This window comes from Kryptolebias marmoratus, linkage group LG5 (genome assembly GCF_001649575.2).
Source record: "Kryptolebias marmoratus isolate JLee-2015 linkage group LG5, ASM164957v2, whole genome shotgun sequence".
Taxonomy (NCBI): domain Eukaryota; kingdom Metazoa; phylum Chordata; class Actinopteri; order Cyprinodontiformes; family Rivulidae; genus Kryptolebias; species Kryptolebias marmoratus.
Genome location: NC_051434.1, coordinates 24431275 through 24437049, shown reverse-complemented (window position 1 = coordinate 24437049; position 5775 = coordinate 24431275).

Genomic DNA, 5775 nt, shown 5'->3' with positions numbered 1-5775 from the left:
CAGACACGGGCCAAAACATTATCACCACTTGGGCAGTGGGCGTTAATGATCTAATAGTTGAGTAACATTAGATGGATTTTGATTGAACAGATGCTGATTATTAAAATGTCCACCTGATCAAACTGTTTAATTAGCAGCTGAGCCATGTTGAGCCATCTAAAAATTTAGCTCTCATTCATGTAAGAAGTGTACAGTGCTGATCTGAAAGTCTAATTGCTCAAGAGTGGACAGCAATCAAACAGCTCCTGCCTCTTTAAGGTCTTGGGTGTTTAAATTCAAGAAGTGGGCCATGTGAGTGCACCAACTGATCACTTTAGAACCTGCATGTCTCCTCTGAGAGTAACAATTACAGAGTGATCAGCTGCTTCTGTTCCACCATCACCAGCAGGTGCTGCTTTTTATTAGCTGGCTGGCCATTGTTGGAGGATTATCAAACTGTGACAGATCCATAAACTGTGCCAATTTAGTCATTTTAATCCTGAGTTTAATCAAACAGCTTTTAAACATTTTACTGGCAGAGTCAGACAGATGCAACATGAAAAGACTCTTGTTAGATTAAAAAAACCTGTAAAATTCAGTTCATTATTGTTCATTGCTAACATCATTTCACGACAAATGTCATCTAAGGGCACTTTTCAAAAATAAGTCTAAATCAATCCAATGATAAAACAATACAGTCAAAATCAGTATATTATAAAACCAATTTGTAAAAAGTTTTCAATATAAGGAAGCCAGCAGATTGCATCAAAACTTCACTTTGTTGAAAACCTACACTCCAAGCAGCAATTTGACAACAGTGGACAGGAATGACTCCTTTTTAACAGGAAGAAGCCTCAAGCAGAACCAGATTCAGGTTGGATGGCCATCTGCCACACCCAGCTGGTGGTTCAGAGGACAGGAAAGAGACACACAGAAGTGTTGGGTTAGACATGGTTTCTATGGAAAGAAGAACAGGTTAATGTCAGCAGTAATTGCAACTCCCTGAAATGGGTTTGACTTGAGATATATGAAAAGTTGGGTGAATTTTCATTGAGGCCTGTAAACGAAGTCTAATTGCGGAGGGGTTGATGATCCTTTCGATGGGGAACGGTCCAATGAATCTGGGTACCAGTTTCCTAGGTGTGTCTTTAATATTGATGTCTCGTGTGGACAACCATACCTCTTGACCCACTTGGTAGTTAGGGGCTGTAGCACGGCGATGATCTGCAAATCTCTTGTTTTGTTGTGCCGTTCTAAGGAGAGCTGCTCTGGTTTGTCTCCAGACTCGGCGACAGCAGCGGAGATGAGCCTGGACTGAGGGAACTAATACTTCAGTCTTCTGGCTGGGGAAAAGAGGTGGATTATATCGCAGCGAGGCCTCAAAAGGTGAGAAACCTGTGGCAGAAGAGGTGTGACAGTTGTTTTTGACCCAAGGTGTTTGCACCATGATGAAGGGTTATTGTTAATGACACATCGTAGGGCTGACTCTAACTCTTGGTTACACCTTTCTGTTTGTCCATTTGACTGAGGGTGATAACCAGAAGTCAGACTAACCTGAGCTCCCAGGGCGTTGCAAAAAGCCTTCCAAACTTGAGAGACGAACTGAGGGCCACGGTCGGAAACTATGTCTAGAGGAATGCTATTGATATGGAAAACATGGGTAACTAGCAGTTGAGCTGTTTCGAATGCGGTGGGTAATTTAACCAGGGGAATGAAATGGACTGCTTTTGAAAACCGGTCTACAATGTTTAATATGGCAGAATTACCTTCGGAGAGGGGTAATCCAGTGATGAAATCCAATGAGATGTGGGACCATGGTCGTGCTGGAGTAGGTAGTGGTTGGAGAAGTCCGGCTGGGGGCTGGTGATGAGTCTTGTTTCTGGCGCAGACAGGACAGGCAGTGACAAACTCCTTTATATCCATGGTCATGGTCGGCCACCAGAAATGTCTCTTAGTGAAAAACAACATTCGTGAAATGCCGGGATGACAGGTGAACCTATGGTTATGTATACAATCTAGAACTTTACCAATAATAGATTTAGGAATGAACCTTTTACCAGGACCGGTACCAGGGTCTGGTTCGGACTGTTTTGCTAGAGAGATGGTGTTCTCAATCTCCGAGGTGAGGGTGCCCAAGAAGCAGGTGGATGGAAGGACCCTGATGTCCATTTTAGAAGTCTCAGAGGAAGAGAATTGCCTGGAGAGGGCGTCAGGTTTAACATTTCTGGACCTGGGTCTGTAAGTGATCAGAAAGTTAAACCGAGCAAAAAACAGTGACCACCTAGCTTGTCTGGGGTTGAGTCTTTTAGCATTCTGTAGATAGGTGAGATTTTTATGGTCGGTCCAAATGATGAATGGAGTCTCTGTACCCTCCAGTCAATCCAAGGCAAATTTAATGGCTAGCAGTTTTCAATCTCCTACATTGTAATTTTGCTTCGACGGTGACAATCATCGAGAGAAAAAAACACAGGGATGGATCTTATTGTCCAAAGAAGAACGTTGAGAAAGCACAGCCCCCACTCCTGAGTCAGATGTGTCCACCTCTACAATGAATTGTTTCTCTGGAACGGGATGACAAAGAATGGGTGCTGATGAAAACAGAGCTTTTAGCTTACCAAATGCCAAGTCTGCCTCGGGGTTCCAGGAGAAGGAGCGGAGAGAGGAAGTGAGCTGTTTCAATGGGGAGGCGACTCGGCTATAGTCTTTAATGAACAGTCTGTAGAAGCTTGCAAAACCTAGGAATTGTTGGAGCTCCTTGCAGTCGGAAGGGGTAGGCCACTCTGTGACCGCACAAACCTTCTCCAGATCGGTGCAGAATTGGCCTTCTCAAAAATAAACCCCTAAAAGGATACTGTGCAGACATGGAATTCACACTTTTCGGCTTTGACAAACAACCGGTTCTCATATAGTCTTTGCAGCACTGCTCTGACATGAGTCTTATGTAAATCCAGATTGTGTAAAAAAATCTAAATACCATCTTGGTAGACGAAAACGAAGTCATTCAAGAAGTCCCTTAGGACGTAATTTATTAAAGCCTGGAAAACGGCCGGGGCATTCGTGAGCCTAAAAGGCATCACGAGTTACTCAAAATGATCCAAAGGTATTTTGAAAGCCGTTTTCCATTCATCTCCCTCCTTAATCCTCACTAAATGATTTGCATTGCAAAGATCTAGTTTAGAAAAAACAGTAGCGGAATGAAGTCTCTCGTGAATGGAGTCGATTAATGGAAGGGGATATTTATTTTTTATGGTAATTTGGTTGAGGCCATGAAAATCAATGCATGATCGGAGGGATTTGTCTTTCTTTTTAACAAAAACAAACCCTGCTCCCAGAGGAGATGTGGACGGCCGAATGATACCTGAAGGTAGAGATTCCTTAATATAATCTTTCATGGCCTCTCTCTCTGGCCCTGAAATCTGAAAGAGATGACTGGAGGGGAGTGGAAAAAACTCGCTGAAACTCTCAACTTTTTATCCAGGAGTTTCAGCGAGTTCTTGACCATCCCAGCGGAGAGCCTTTCCCTTTAATGCTGACACAATGAAGATTATTTTGGCGACGTGAGTAGGAAATAACGGGGGAGCGAGCAAAAGCCAGATTACATTGTAACAGGAAACCTCCACAACGGTCGGTGTCACCTTCAAACAGTTCAGCCGGTCTCAGATCAGGTTCCTGGATCGGAATTTAAACAGCGGGACGAGCAGCAGTGACGGCAGGTGGGGTAACAGGATTTGTTGGAAATAGAGTTCCCAGCTTATTGTCCACAGCAACTATTCAATAAGAGACTTGGTTTAACGTGGCACAGGTGACTTGCTGGACTTGAAATAAATGTTGGATTAGCGACTCGTATTGATCTAACCTATTCTCATGATGAATTAATGTGTCTGCGGTCTGTCCGCCACCAGATCTGCTCTTTGACTTCTCGTTTGGCTGGAGCATTCTGTCAGGATTTACTAGCAGGCAAGAATGAGCAGCTCGGTGACAGACAGACTCAGGAGGCTTAGGTAACGGTAAGTGATTTTATTTACAGTGAACAGGTAACAGGAGTCCGGATCTGGAAGAGAGGTTGGTGGGTAAGTATGGAGGTAAGGTGGTTGGTTCAACAGGCTGAGAGAAGTGAATGGAATATTTGAGAGAGGATGTCTTACAGTTCAGGAGAGTGGTTTCTGCATGGAAGGTAATGAGGTGGTGAGTCTTCCTGGATCAGGTCTCCAAGGTACTCGGTTCCAGTGGTCATGGTAAGGCAGTCCTTCGCAGGAGGCAGACTGGCACAGGTAAGCGGCTCTTGGATACTTCACACAAAAGTTTGGGGTTTCAGGTCAGGCAGGTCTCTGGGAGAAAAAACAGGTAACTCTGAGAGAATACAAAAATACAAAACATTAGACAGCTCAAAGACTTAAAGAAACTCGTGTTGGCTGAGATGTTTTACCCCAGGGCAAACAATGCCCCAGTGCTGATCTGATCCCCATGACGGCCTTAAGTATCCAGCCTCCCTGATGAGCCAAATCGTCTGCAGCTGTGGAGGAAGGCTGGCCAACCACAGAAAGACTGGAACTGGCAACCAGGAAGTAAACTCACAGATCACCACACCAAGTGAGCAGCGTTTCCGGGAATTCCGATGTTTTTTCAGTGAGTCCGATAACTTTGTGTGTCCCCCGTAATCACTGTGGTACCACTCCTGTTACCATAACTTCACCGCCCATGTGTCTGGTTCAGAAGTCTTCATCATTTCAAACCTGCAACAGCAAACTTGGAGTAAAGCTGGCTCAGTCTCATCATCCTGCATCCAACCTTCCACTCTCCAACAATTGCTCACCCCATTTGGAATCTTCAACTCACCCCTCTCTCGGAGCTACAAAATAAGACAGTTCAGTTAGATACCTTATCATCAGTCACATCGACATTCAACTCTGAATTAACCCCACTCACCTGGTCTCCTCCTTTGCAGTCTTCCTGATCCCATCCTGGTGTAACTTACCTTTTACTTACCTGGGTCCTTGGATTTCTCTGTTCCTGTGCACTAAGTTCTGGTTAAAAATTGTATCCAATATGACATTGGGTTTCTAATACTCAAATATTTTAGTAATTTAAAATAATTTCAAAAACTATTGACAAAATCAATGAAAGAAGGAGCATCACCTTTCAATTTAAAAGTATGAAGGAAGTGTTTACTCAAACTAATGACAAGATTGACTGTCTCAGAGATGTCTGAGTTTGTTGTTTATAAAATAGATGATTTGTAAAAATTAAAAAGAGGGAACGGATATATGTTCAGTGTCAGCCAACTCTGGATGTCAGACTAAAACTTCAATTGTTTCTGTTTGTACAAAATGTACAAGGGTAAGCCTGAAATTATTTTGAATAAGAGATTACTGATAAGGCAGACTGATGATATTTTAAAATTTCACCCCACTTTTCATGGAATTGTTAGAAATACTGTCCAATACTAAGTGTATGCGTATTAGACTCTTACTGTGAAGGATTGAATTAAACTGTTAAAGTTACTCCTGCTAAAACTACAGCTTTGACTGCTTCAAATAAAATACTGCATGTTATTTGTAGTGAACCCAAGAAAAAAGGCACCCATAACCATCAGATACAATAATAATTCAACCTGGAGAGACTCACGACAAAGAGAAGCTGCAATTAAATGGTTTTATTGACATGAATGACATCAGATATTTGGCGCGCGGACCTCGGCGGAAGACGCGAGTGTCGACAATAGCAATGCGCTTCGAGGAGAAGCTCAGGTTGAGCATTTGAGGCGTCTTCCCCGGGCCGGACACTGGTGGTGGAGGT